This window comes from Lutra lutra, chromosome 3 (assembly GCF_902655055.1).
Source record: "Lutra lutra chromosome 3, mLutLut1.2, whole genome shotgun sequence".
Lineage (NCBI taxonomy): Eukaryota > Metazoa > Chordata > Mammalia > Carnivora > Mustelidae > Lutra > Lutra lutra.
In genome coordinates this window covers 69883007-69898400 of record NC_062280.1, presented here as the reverse complement: position 1 = coordinate 69898400, position 15394 = coordinate 69883007, and the positions used below count along the sequence as shown (strand labels likewise).

The window sequence follows — 15394 nt, the reverse complement described above, 5'->3', positions numbered from 1 at the left end:
AACGTACTGAAGACTTCAACAGAAACCTCACCAAAGAAGATATACAGATAGCAAATAGGCATAAGAAAAGGTGTTCCTCATCATATGTCATCAGGGAAATGGAAATGAAAACAACAATGAGCTATCACTACATACCCATTAGAATGGACAACATCCAGAACACTGACAATACCAAATGCCATCCAGGATGTGGAGCGATGGGAACTCTCATTCTCTGCTGGTAGGAGTGTGGAATGGTGTAGCCACTTTGAAAGACTTTGAAAGCCACTTCAAAAATTTGACATCTTCTTACAAAACTAAATGTACTCTTATCATGTGATCTAGCAGTCATGCTCCTTGATAATTACCCAAAGAAATTGAAAGCTAATGTCCACACACAAAAAAAGTAAAATAAGTCATCTGAAAAGGCCATATGATATATTATTCCAACTATATGGCATTCCAGAAAAGGCAAAACCATGGAGATTCTGTTAAAAATATCAGGAGTGCCTCACTTTTCCAGTGGATAGAGCATGCAATTCTTGATCTTGGGGTTGTGAGTTCAAGCCCCACATTGGGTGTAGAGATTAATTAAAAAAATAAATTAATTAAAAAAGATTGGTGGTTGGCAGGGATTGCGGGGGAGGGATGATAGCCAAGCACAAGACTTTTGAGCAATGAAAATACTTTGTGTGATGCCATAATGATAGATGTATGTCATTATATATCTGTGTATCTCTATATATCTATGGGTTTAAACCCATTAGAATGTACAAAACTGGGGCGCCTGGGTGGCTCAGTGGGTTAAAGCCTCTGCCTTCGGTTCAGGTCACTGTTTCAGCATTCTGGGATCAAGCCCCGCAACAGCTCTCTGTTCAGCAGGGAGCCTGCTTCCTCCTCTCTCTGCCTGCCTCTCTGCCTGCTTGTGATCTCTGTCTGTCAAATAAATAAATAAAAATCCTTAAAAAAAAAAAAAAGAATGTACAAAACCAAGAGTGAACTATAGTCCGTGCTGTGGACTTTGGGTGATTATGACATACCAATGCAGGTTCATCAGTTACAACAAATTTTCCACTCTGGTGGGGAATGTTGATAATGGGGGAGATTATGCATGTGTAGAAGCAGAGGGTATATGGTAAATCTCTGTGCCTTTTCCTCAGTTTTTCTGTGAACCTTAAACTGCTCTAAAAAATAAGGTCTTAATGTAAAAAAATGGACATGCCTAATCCATAATAACTGAAATAATATTTTTAGGGACCAAAGAAACAAGAGAATTTATGGATTAAGACTGAGGTATTTTTATGGTTGCCAAATACTAGTGAGAAAGAGTGTGCCACTCAACAGTTAAGAGTGGTCATTGGAGAGAGGGGATTATCTCATGTGTATATCTCACTGAGTTGAGACTTCTCAATCCAACCAAATCAATATGCATATTCATGTTTTTAAAAAGTGGCTTTTAAATTGTGGGACGTGAAGCCCACAGTTTAGCCTGTTTGTAGTCTGTTTGGTCAGGTTTATAGGTCAGAAGAGACTTCGAGTGTACTGAAGGCTGCTTGGTGAGTCCAGGAAACTGGAACAAAGAAGTGCCTACAGGAAAAGGTTGCCCAGAGGCTTGTTGTGTTAACTAGTCTGGGAGTGCTGTTCTCTAGCAGGTGCTAGCAAATGGTTCAAGTTTCTCTCCAGCATATCTCAATGCAATGCAGCAAGATGACATGTTTTTAGAATGATTCTGTCAAGCCCTAATCTACAATAAAAATTGTTTCTAATTTCTTCTAGTAGTGGAAGAGAACCTTAATTAGCTACTAATCTTTCTTTTCACATATAGGATCTTCTCAGTGTTTGCTTTCTAGGAGGTGTGTCTACCTGTCTATTAGATACTCCTAAGCCAGGTATTTGGAGGCAAAAATGAAATGCTAACTTTTTGTAGAGGCACCCATTTTTATCAGCTGGAATCGTTCTCTTTGAGATCATACAGAAAGTGGTTCATTTTTCTCCTTATGAATTAACCGGATTAGGCCCAGATTTTCTCATAGTGATAATACCAACATATTACTAGTAAATCTTCATTTCAGTAATAGGAGCAAAGAGATGCAAAATAAGCCAACCATAATATTTCACTGAGGTCACTGTCCATTGTGGCCTGTTTACCTCCCACAACTGTGATTTTCATGAAAATATAAACTTATGGGGTATTATACTTCCTTTTCCTCTTCTCTCTGCAAATTTAAGCCTTGTTCATCATTTGCCCTCTCTTCCATTATAAGAAATTCTGTCAATAACGTCAGAACTAAGTAAGCACTGCCTGCTGTCTATTTTGGGAATAGAATGTTGAGCACTTTTAGGAAACAAAGTGAATATAAGATTTAGAGACATGGTTCAATTCTCAAAACTTTTATGAGATTAGTGCTCGTTAATAAAAGATCTAGAACACTCTAGCCTTTCCCTTTATAACATCAAATTTAAATCTGGGCATGGTGTGTACTGGAAGTTGACATGTATTTAATAGTTTAAAAAAGAATGAATACAGGGGCACCTGGGTAGCTCAGTCGATTAAGCATCTGACTCTTGATTTCAGCTCAGATCATGATCTCAGGGTTGTGAGATCAAGCTCCGCATCAGACTCCGTGCTGGGCATGGAGACTGCCTAAGATTCTCTTGTTCCCTCTCCCTCTGCCCCTCCCCAGCCCTAAAAAAAATAGAATGATATCGAAACGCTCTGATCGAAACTGTACTTTCCCTGAAGCCAGGAGGTCAGAATCTTGCTGCGTGTAGTCCAAAAGCAGGAGAAAATTTGCATAACACATTTCAGAAAAATCTCTTGTGCTGAAGATGCTCAATTAATTGACACATACAACCCAATAAATATATATTCTGTCCCCTACTGCTCTTCCTACAAATGGTATACACATTGTTCTGACCTTGCTTTTTTTCACTTAATGTGTCTTAAAATCTTTTCATATCAGAGCACAAAAAAGCTACGTCACCCTCTTTTTGGTGTTCCTCCATGCCCTTTTGGGTATGCTATTGCATACATATGATAGATAATGTATTTAACAATCATTTATTGATAGACACATAGCATTGTTAACCTGAATCTACTGTATGCATAATGAAGAATAAAACACATAAGAAATTATGAGCTATCTAAATTTATCATCGCTGTGTCCTTGAAAACCCAGAATTCTCAATGGGGAAGAAAAGAGATAGATTAGGCTTCAAAACAGTGGCCAAACCAATAACAATGAATACCTTGAATTTGGAAATCAAGTCTTCTGGGAGAAATGGCTGATTCCAGGGGCAGGAAATGGGTAAGATGAGGCTGGCACATCTTGTCATGCTCTGCCTGTCCTATTGTATACACCATCCCACCCCACATCCGGCACTCTCTGTCCCTCTTTCTATAGCACTACCACACTCGCATTTTATATACTTGTTTCATATGTGCCCTCTCCACTGAACTGTTAGCTCCATAAGGACAAGAACTTGGTTTTGCTCACTGTTCTATTCCCCAGCTCTGGGCGGTTACTCGATAAGTACTCAATGAATGGAAGAATTCCTTCATTGATTCATTCTTTCCAGCAGATTTTATTTGTAGGTGAGTGAAAAGAAAATTCTGTGAGAGATGGGAAGGGGTAATTTATTTTCAGGTTGGGGGTTTGTGAGGAGTTGGTAAAAGGTAACTTATGTGTTCAAGTATATGAAGGAGTGTTGAGAAGAAAATGACTGGCTGTTTCCTTTGCCACTGTGGTGTGAAGAAGTGGGTTCAAGCACTTGGAGTTGAGTAGAAACTTCCTGATGGAGAGGACTATTAAGTTATGCCTCTTTCGCCCTGCCTTTAGTTTTTTCAATGGGCTGTGTTTTGTGTCTGATAAAATGAGGATTAAAAATCAGTGCTTCTCAAATTTTAATATCTGTATGAATCACATGGGGGGGGAGTCTCATTAAAATGCAGACTTTAATTCCATTGGTCTGGGGTGTGATCTGAAATTTTCCATTTCTGCCAAATGATGTTGATGCTACTAGGCTGCGAACCACACTTACAGCATCCGGGAATTAGATGACTACCAGTAGCACCCTTTGAATCCACAATGTCATAATCCCTTATAAAATGCTATGAGTGATTCCTAGAGATTGGGTCAAGTTGATGCAATTGTAAGGCCATCACCCTAACAACATTTATATTACCCAAATAAATTAGTATGTTTTCTAGTTAAAGGGACTAATTTCCAAACCACTTTTATTTATTTTTTCTTTAAATACTCAAGGACCTTCCAAGAAAATTAAATCCTTACAATTTATTAAAGAAAATCTATCTGGTCTTCAGGGGTATTTGAATAATATACTTAACATTCACAAATAACACACTTTAAAGTTTCTAAATGACAAATAACCCATCTCAACCAAATTCATTACATAAACACTTAATAAGGTTTCCAAGTATAGGTGTAACCTTATATTATCCGCCTCAGGGAATAAGGTGAAAAGTAATCGCATTCAATACTTATGAAATTAGTATTTGAAAATGAAGGAGTGTTTACAATATGAATCTAAATATCAATGGCACAAAGTAGGTTCAGAATTTGCTGTGTAACTTAGTCTCTGTCCTTATTCTAGATGGTTGAGGCAGAAAAGGAATTTATTAAGGGATAGTAAAAAATTCAGAGAATCTCTGGAAGACCTGAGAGACAAGCTGAGAGGTGACCCCACCAGGAACCAGCCCCAAACCACAGTGCACATTCCCTCGGCCCACCCTCATGGCCTCTGCCCTGGGGCATCACTGAGACTTACCAAGCGTACACAGTGGATCCCAGAAACTCTGCCACTCACCCTAAGACCCAGACTTTCCCCTGCTACCTTCAACAAAAGAAAAGGATTCTGCAAAGACTGGCAGAGTTTGAGTCACACGCTTGAGCTTCAATTTGCGGTGCGAAATTTCTAAAACCTGAACTTTAATTAAACTTCAAAGTTTGCATCCTCTTCTCATCAAAAAAAAACCAAAGCCAAAAACAGAAACAAAACAAAACAAAAAACAGGAAAAATGGCTACTAACCTGGGTTGTTAAAACCTGAATGTAGAGAAGAGATTTATACATATAAACATGTATATTATATATGAACAAAATTACATCTATCTTACATATCCTGAAAAAAAAAAGGCAAAATTCCCATCTCTTAAAAATCTGAAACTATTTTCAAACAATAATTCTTACAAACCCATTTAGTATAAATTAATCCTTAAAATGATGTAACATAATAACACAATTATAATAACATATAATGTAACGAACTACCACATTATATATTTCCATTTTGAATAAAAACATATAAATATCAATTTATTCCATTGTTATTTGAGAATGTCCTCTGTACTGTGCTAAAATGATGCATTAGAATCCAAAGGGAATTAGTCTCGTAAAATTATGCTAAGTTTGGTTATAATGCTAGGTTTGGATTATAAAATGTTTTAAAAAATGAGACTGGCCCAATTAGAGACACCCTCTGATACAATCTAAGAAGCTACAGAAACCACTTGAAAAAAGAAAAATGAGCCCACGACAGGTGATTTTTCTCATTCTTTGTGCTTTGAAGATGTATAATCAATGTGTTAGATGAAGCAAATTCAATGACCATCTGGGGGATTCAGCGTCAGGTCAAAGTGTTCCTGAATGTCTTGACTTTGAGGGACTCTATGGAGTACCTTTCCTGCAGACCTCAGCTGTGTCCTGAGTTGACCTTTGCGCCGCTCTGCGCGTCCTGAATCCCCATTACTGCAAACATCCAACTGCTAGTGCCAAGTGATGAGCATATCTATTTCTCCAAGTACAACATGAGCTCCTTAACATAAAAAATTGTGTCCTTGTTATCTCGGAGTCCCTGTGGTGCTTTGTTCATAGAGATTTTTCATTAAATATTTATTTGATTACTACATGGAGAAACCTCTGTGGAGCTTTCACCTGGTAGTGTTATGAAAAGAATGGAAGGAATTTTTCTTCTTTACATTTCTCAAATTCCAGGTTTGTTCTCCAGGGTTAGACACGGAAAGACTAATAACATTATTGGCTGTTGGAGATCAACTTAGGGACCATTTTCCTTTTGCTTCTTCCTTCCTGGGAATAACATTTGTCTTCAGTTCAAAATCTAAAGTAAGGTGTTTCAGGCTGGAAGGGAGAAGCATTCAAGTTGACCTTTGTATTTCCTTTATATCAAGGAAGGTCTACAAAGCAGTTTGTCCTAGAAATATGAATATAGCCATTGGTTTCTGTATTAAAACTAATAAATATTAATGTGGAACAAATTAATCAATTAAGGCAAAAATTTCCAACAGGAAAACACAAATACCTTTCCCTGGCTTTTAAATGCATGCTTTGCAAAACGCCCCAAGCCATTATTTTAATAGAATAGTAACTAACTCCCAGTTGGGAAAGGTAAAATAATTACCATGAAAAAAAAAAAGAGTTCTTTGTCCTACACTTGGAATTGAAAATCATGCACTAAAATTGACTTTTAAACAGTCTTCTGCATGTAGGTGTATTTGTTGGTATTGATTAGAAATTTTAAAAAAAGATTTCTTTTTCTGTCTCAAGCAATCCAGTAGGCTAACACTATAATAAACACAATTTTAGTACCCATACAGGCCAGGAACATACAAATGATTTTGATGACCTTTAAGGGCTCAGGAACCTGATAGCAGCAGTACCTCTGATTTACGTTATGCGAAATTCCCGGAATAGCAAAAACCTATTAATGTTTTCAAGAAAGCTTTTGAGCCTTTACAAAACTCATCAAAACAAAACCCATCCAAGTCCTGAAAAGCCTATCCTGTAAAATATGAAAACGAGCCAGGGAAGCACACATACTACGTTAAGATACCAGTTCATTTCACAGCTGGCTTATAAACCAGGTTCCCCTCAACACAGTCTTCTTCCTTTTTCTCTTTTAATCATCAAGTTGCACGAGTGCAGATGACAACGTCAATGAGATCCACAAACTGTGTATCTTAAAAGGCCAAAGAAATGAGCAGTGTACTATATGAAACTTTTAACATTTCATTACACTCATATTTTTCTTCCTTTCCCTTTCTGTATTTTTCTAATTTTCTGGAGAGTCTGTAAGAACAAGAAACCCAAATTTTAAAGCCTTACTATGACTGGAGAAGTAATAAGCTTATGGAGACTTCATCACACTTTAGAAACCTGCCATTTCTACCTCAGGGTTGGCAGCTTTTTACTCGAAGTAATTTGAAAGGTTTTTAGAAATACTTGAAACATCTGCAACCACAATGAGTAGGAATCGAATGTTATTGTGTTCTTTTACTGACTAGAAACTTAAACTGGGGACATAATTTGGGGGGGAGGGAGAATAAGATGAGGATTCCAGCTCCCCTCTGGACGTCTTGTCGCACTGTCTCTTGTAAGATGAAATGTTGGGTTGCACAAAGCAAAGCTACTCCAGCCCCTTGTTAAAGCTTTCAGCCAGACTGAGGTTAATCAGTATACGATCTGGTGATTAACAGGCTGTTTTTAGAGAAAACACCAAGTAGCTCGTTCCCGTCTGCTGCTGGTACAGGAGGCTCCAGATTCAGGAAGGGCTGTTTGCAACTATGAAATAGAACAGCCTAAGTGTGGGAACGTGGTCACGACTTGCTGTAGGGGGAATGCAGGCTTGTTCAGGGCACCCACCCAAGACAGTAAGAGAGGACTCCACGGCCTACCCGGTTTCTTGTCTTAATGTCTACCTGGCATTAGAAACACTACAAATCTCTGCTCGGTGCAGCTTAAAATTAAAGAAATGGTAGGCTACATTTTAAAGATTTATTTATCTTAGAGACAGAGTGTGGGGCAGGGAAGGGCGGAGGGGGAGGGAGAAGGAGAGAGAGAGTCTCAAGCAGTCCTCCCGCTCAGCAGGGAGATTACAGGGGCTCCATCTCAGACCCTGAGATCATGACCTGAGCCAAAATCAAGAATCAGACGCTCAACCAACTGAGCCCACCCAGGCGCCCTGGTAGACTGCATTTTACAGTAAATCTCTTCTGAGTAAAGTCTGAAAGTTTCATTCTTTTTACACAGTGGGGTACACTCCAGAATGCAGAGGAGGGTGTAGTAGCAGGAAAGGGAAGGAAGGAAGGAAGGGTACAGCCTCAGCTGTTCACATGTTTTGGCAAGAAGTGAGGGAAACACTCTGCATGTGATTTAATCCTGTACTAAATTATCTTATTCCAAAACCGCAAGTCAAATGTCCTGGGTGGTTCATTATGCCTGAACACACCACAAACAATTGATCTGTTATTAGTTGGTAGTATCATTGCTTTTTCTTACTTAGACAGCCATTTTGAGAATTACTTCTCTCTAATTATCATTAGCAGTTTAAACTTTGGTGATCTTACAGTATTTTTTAAAAAGGAGCCCATAGGAAATCTTCGTGAAGGTATAGAGCAGAGAAAACACCGAGACTCTACAGTTCATATACAAAATGTTCTCAGGATATAAAAGTAATCACAAACTGGGGTGAAGGACAAGATAATGAAAGTGGGTTTCTTTTCTGACTTGGGGTTGTGGGGTAAGGGAAGCTGTTCCATTCTTTTCTCTTCTTATCTGCTTAGGGTCCTCCAGAATAGGAGCCTAGTAAAGAAGAGAAAGAAGGAAGGTTTGTGGTTTCATCCTACAAGAGACTACTCCAATCTCAGGGGAGGATAAGAATAAGTATTTATTGATTGCTATGTGCTAAGTGTTTCACATGAATTACCTTTTTGCGGGGGAGGTCATAAAATAAAATAAAATATAGTAAGTTTGTTTTTTAAGTTGTTACCCATCTCCCTACCCACTTCCCCTCTGGTAACCATCAGTTTGTTCTCTATAGTTAAGAATCTGTTTCTTGGTTTGCTTTTCTCTCTTTCTCTCTCCTTTTTCCCCCTTTGCCTGCTGTTTTGTTTCTTAAATTCCACATATGAGTGAAATCACGTGGTATTGTGTTTCTCTGACTGCCTTATGAAATCTTGCCAATTGCACCAACAGGGATGGAGCTGAAGAGTATTAGGCTATGTAAAATAAATCAGTCACATGAATTATCTTATGGAATACTCACAATGTCCCTCTGAAGAAGGTACTCTTAACATTCCCATTTCACAGATAATGAAACTGAGGCTAAGGGTCATATGGCCAGCAGGTGGCAGCTCTGGTACATAAACCTTCTGGTTAGCCACCACCCTTACTGCCTTGTGGGGGAAATGCCCTTGCCCGTCTGCCCCGTGAAGTATGGTGATTTTTAAAAAGAGCCAATCTTGATCATGTCGCTTTTCTATTTAAAACATGTAATGGGGGTGCCTGGGTGGCTCAGAGGGTTAAAGCCTCTGCCCAGCGGCTCAGGTCATGATCTCAGGGTCCTGAGATCGAGCCCCACATCGAGCTCTCTGCTCAGCAGGGAGCCTGCTTCCACCCTCTCTCTGCCTGCTGCTCTGCCTGCTTGTGATCTCTCCCTCTCTCTGTCAAATAAATAAACAAAATCTTTAAAAAAAATAAATAAAACATGTAATGGCTCCCTATTCTTCTTGGAACAAATCCAGACTTCCTAATGCTGTTTAAAAGCCTCTTCATACTTTTGCCTCTTGCCTATCTCTCCAGCTTCATTTCCACCATTCTCCCCCTTGCTCCTGTTGCTGAGCATATTTTCCAATCCCTCAAATACACCAAACTGTTCCATTTTGGGGGTTTTGCCCAATCTACTTCCTCTGCCTTTAGCACGCACTCTCTTCCTTTTTCCTGACTTCCTCATACTTCCATCTCAGCAAGATGTGCCAGACCCACTATTAGGTGCTGGTACAGCTATGAGCGTGTCCTAGAAGTGACCACTGAGCCCTTGAAACATGACTAGTCTGACTTCGGATGTGAGTGTGAAACACTTGCTGAAATGAACTATCAAACCATCCAAAAATATGGAATCTTAAATGTATGCTGCGAAGTGAAAGAGGCTGGCCTGAAAAGACTACCTACTATATCATGCCATTTATTTGGCTTTCTGAAAAAGGTAAAATTATAGAGAGAATAAACAAATTAGTGATAGCCATGGCTTCGGATATGGAGTGATGGACAGGGAAAGCATGGGCGATTATTCTGTAGGATACATAATACTATGCATTTGTCAAAACCCACAGAACTTTACAGCACACAGAGTAAAACAATATATGCAGGGTAAAAAAAAAATCATTAGGAAGTTAGGAATCCCAGGATGGAATGCAGACTGTGACAAAAAGAATTTGATGATCATAAAAATGCATGAAATAATCTCACTGAAGGGAGTGGGGTGAGGGAGGTGGGGAAGGTGTTGACTTAAATCATTTCAAAATGACTGGATTATGTAAAACTAAATGCAGAACACCCTGTATATGAGCACTCTATTCTAGTTGATAAAGTATGTTTTTCATGGGTTATAGGTAATCAGTCTGAAACCACTACACATATATACTGGAATTAGACAAATAGATGACAGATAGTGTGAGTCAAATTTCTCACTGTTGGAGTGGGAAGTACAGATAAGCAAGGTCTGATCCATGTGCTAATGGATTAGAATTAGAGAAATGAGTATGAACTCATGAGTAGCGAGATATAGGTACATATACAAATATTTACAAATTTGTGTATATGCACAGGTTAGTAAAACCTGTCTATTTCCTTGGTGTCTCAGTTGAAGGGATGTAAAAGCAATGGCATCTCAGTAGCAACAAGCACATCTACCACCCAGATCTTGGTTTCTAATACCATTCTTCAATAAAAGGAACCAAAAATCTTTGGTACAATGGTACTTGCCAAGATGGGGCAAGGAATATACAAGCATCTAGTTGTGTCAGAAAGTAAGGAAGTGTCTAAAATCACAAAACAAAGCAAAACAAAACACAATCATGGGAGTATGTTAAGGAAACACAGGACCCAATCAAAAGATCTCCTAATTGCCAAAACTGAAAAAATCTGAGAAACAAAGTAAGTATAGAAATATAGTAGTAATGGATTATAACCCAAAGTATAAAATAGATACTCATGAGGCCACACTGATACAAATAAATAATGGACTGATTTATTTAATTAAGTAATGTGAGAGGAGAAACAAGTCTTCCATGCAGAACAATTCCAAATAATTGATGTAGGTATTCACTATCAAGGAGGTAGTGTATAATTTCTTACACTACGGTGTGGGCTGTTCACGGTGATTTCCTTCAAAAGAGTTCAGTATGGAAATGGGGGTTGGGGGAGAGTGACTTTACACTGGAGAAATTGGGAAAATACCACTTTAACCAGGTAATCAAAGTCAATGGTAAATCAAATTGATAGCATGTATTCTTAATATGACATGATGAAAATGGACTATATCTCTGAGGTCTTTCCCCAAAAATCCATAATCCGAGTCTAATCTGAAAAAAATATCAGACAAATCCCATCTGAGGGACGTTCTCTAAAATGCCTGATCATTATTCCTCAAATCTGTCAGAGTCATCAACAGCAAGGAAAATATGAGAGACCATAGCATCCAAAAAGAGCCTAAGGAGACATAATCACTAACTGTAAAGTGGTATCTGGGATGGGATCCTGGAACAGAAAGAGGACACCACACAAAAACAAAGGAGAGGGGTGCCTGGGTGACTCAGTCAGTTATGTGTCTGTCCTTGGCTCAGGTCATGATCCCAGGGTCCTGGGACTGAGCCCCACTGTTGGCTCCCTGCTCAGCGGGGAGCCTGCTTTTCCCTCTTCCCCTGCCCCTGCTTGTGTTCCTTCTCTCGCTGTCTCTCTCTTTCTGTCAGATAAATAAAATCTTAAAAAAAAGAGGGAGATATGTAAACAATGGACTTCAGCTAACGTTAATGTAACAATATTGGTTCATTAAAAAATGCTTAAAGATTAAAAACTGTCAACCCATAATTCTCTATCCAGTGAAAATATCCTTTAGTAATGAAGGTAAAATAAAGACATTCTCAGATGAAGGAAAATTTAGGAGAATTAATATCCAGCAGACCTGTTCTACAAGAATTTCTAAAGGAAGTTCTTCAGACAGAAAGGAAATAATACCAGAGGGAATCTTAGAACATCAAAAATGAAGGAAGAATAACAGCAAGATAACTAAAAATAATTCCAGAAACGGGAAGGGGATGGTGTGAAACCTAACCTTGACAAGATATAGATAACTGGAAAAAAAATATCATTTGCAGAATAAATTCATTCCCAATATGGTTGAGACAATGTTAGATAATAAAATCTGTTAAAAAAAAGTAGACTATGAAACTATGCAGTGTGAACTGAATTTTATTTCTGTATGTATATTTGTTTCTGTATGTTAAAAATAGAAACACACAGAGCTCTGGCTGGTGGCATCTATGGGAGATTTTTAAAAATACTTTTATGTTTCCAAATATTCAACATAAGCATTATTACATTTATGATCAGTGAAAGATAACCATTATTTAAAAAATTCACTGTTTCACTAGACTTCATTTGAGACTCTTGGCATAAACATTTCCTTTTAGGCACACAATAGAAGCCTCAATGAGTCATCTGAATGTAAATTTGGCTCATAGGATTTGAAGACTTAAAATCAAATAGGTTAAAAAAAAAAAGGAAGAATCCCTGTAATATTCTAGGACGAATGGGATTGCTTATGTCATCTACTGGTTCAGAACCCACATCTAAGTAGCTCAAAAGACTTAACAAGATCAAATCTTGTTAATTTCCACATCATACATGTTAAGAAGACAGTGAAAAAGAAATTATGCTTCTGACTGAATGGAATGCATGGAATTTCTAAAGCACAATGCTCATTGCAATCAAAGCTATTGCAAGATGTGATGTCAACATTATTCTCGTAAGTGCTTCTGTCCTATTTCTTCATAAACAAGGGATGAAGACTAACCCCAAATGAGATATTGATTGCATTATGTTGTTATCTGAGTACACTAGAGGAAGAGGACTGATTTCTTAGCAGTCAGCTGAATATGCCTCTCTTAGAAGGAGAGGTGAACAGCTACCATTTCCTGTTCCCTCTTCTTCTGGGCACAGACCTTCACCCCATCTTCAGACCTGAGTCCACAGTGGTATCTCACCCACACTGCCCAGAGTTGGGGTGAAAGGGCTGCCTCACCTACACTACCAGATCGGTCAGCGTCTTTCTCCAAGGTTTTCTAAATGTAGCTGCGGGGGAAGAACTAGGGACCAGTGGAGGCCATGTTTCCAGGCTTGGGGGGGAAGCAGAAAGAAGTAGAGCCCTTGGCTTCTATTAGCAGAGGGCCAGCTCCACACTTGTGCCTCTCATGGACTGGGGATGTGAGTCCTCAACTTGCCCTGTTGTTTATTTTTGAGGTGGCTTGATGTGGATTTCTGTTACCTGTAGTTCACCTAGTCTGGAGTTACACGGTAATTTAGTAACTATATTCTTGTGAAGAGGGAGAATGTTGGGGGGTGAATAATGAAACATTTTCTCGGAAACCCTTTGTGTTCCAGTGACATGGCTCTTACAATGCTCAGAGGATTTTAGCCTTAACTCCCATCTCTCTCTGTACTCCATTTTAATATAATTACGTTTACCTATTTCTCTCCTAAGCTGTTTAGGCTGTTTAGGCTGTTGGGCTGTTTTGGTTTTTGAAGTCAAGAATTAGTTTTATTGGATTTCATTTCTATAGAGCCAAAGCATGTACCTACATGGCACATAGTAGGCACTTACTAAATGTTAGTTGATTTTAAAAGGATTTTCCTCCTATTATGGCATTATTTCAATCCTTCAAGCTTTAGTAATTGGATATTTGTGGTTAGACTGGAAAGATTAATTTATTTAAGAAAAAGGGGGTTATTAACTCATTTAGTAGTATAAGAAACTATAAAAAGAGAATGATTAAACTAATTAAGAAAACAAATTGTTTCAAGCAGGCCATAGCCATTTAAAATCACTGATTCACATAGAAATAATTTGTGGGCTCAGTTACAAATAACATCCCTCTATCTATTCATTATATTAGGTCCCTGAGGATGTCTATTAAGCGATGCTTTGTTAGCTTGATTCATTTACTATTTGTACTTGATATAGCCCATAAATCAACATTTTATTAATTTGAAAGGTGATGTATGCTGTTGTACACAGAGTTTACTTACACACATAAATTCTCCTAATATCTACAAAATATAACAGAGGGGGCAAGATGAATTTAATAAAACCCTTACTAATTTTTGCCTCATTATTTTTATTTTTTTAAGATACATTCTAATTTTATTCATGCCCCAGGCACAGGTTACTCAGTATAAATACTCAACATCTAATCTCATTTTCACTCTCTGATGTTTATTATCAGTAACTATTGACTGGACAGAGGGACACAACAAAAGCCCACCTATAATCCTGGATGCTTTCTAGTGACAGTGAGTTTCAAACTGGGTCTCCATGACCCCTCTATCCTCAGCTTTCCCTGTTGGAGTTGTTGGTGACTGCATACTTCCACATGGTCAGACCCTAAACTCTGAAGTCATCCTTAACTCCTCTCCTTCTCTCTCTACTCGTGGTTAATCCATCACTCTTATTTTCAAAGTCCATCCAGAATGCAACACTTCCCACAGCCCTCCTGTGACTACCCCACCATCTCTCTCTCCAGGAGGTACCACACTAGCTGCCTAGGAGTCAAAGAATTCAGTGACCTTGCTATGTAAAACTATTTCCTTTTCATCTACTGATTTATATGAATGAGCTTTCCCAGTGCTACATATATAATCTCCATGACGAAGAACACAATTAGTTAAATTTATTGCAGATAGATAACGAACTCGTTTTTAAAAACGCATCCAAGTCATTCAATGAAGCATTTCCAATAATAATTTACCTTAATATTTAATAATTGTTTATGAAAATATAAAAAATATTTAGTTTTGACAGTTGTGTACAACTACTGTCATAACTCTAGCCAGAAGAAAAATTTTAATAGATAATTGGAGTCATAAGAAATTTCAAAACCCTAAAATTTAAAAGTATATACTTCTTTTTGATACATGAAAGTGTAAGAGGGTAATCAATAAGAAACTTTCAGTCATAAAAATGCATTACAACATGGAGGTGCCTTTTAATCCGGGACAGCTCACACTGGGACAGTTGATATGAAGAAAAATTATCTTCTTATTTTAAGACACTGTTACACGTGAGCCTTTGTTACCATGGTTGAATCTGTATATTAACTAACACATTGAGACAATTAAAAAGTAAACTTGTCTGGAACAAAAAAATATTACAATAGGATAAAATTCTGTGGCGTGAACAGAGCAGGAATATGATTTTTTTTTTAAAGATTTTATTTATTTGACAGAGATCACAAGTAGACAGAGAGGCAGGCAGAGAGAGAGAGAGAGGGAAGCAGGCTCCCTGCTGAGCAGAGAGCCCGATGCGGGACTCGATCCCAGGACCCT

At 38.2% G+C, this 15394-nt stretch overlaps 1 protein-coding gene across 7 annotated transcripts in view; it reads right to left on the bottom strand.

Annotated features, from left to right (window-relative positions):
- The window catches only part of RAPGEF4 (Rap guanine nucleotide exchange factor 4), a 291866-nt gene that overhangs the window by 92854 nt on the left and 183618 nt on the right, over positions 1-15394 (bottom strand). The gene's annotated exons all lie outside the window — the stretch shown is intronic.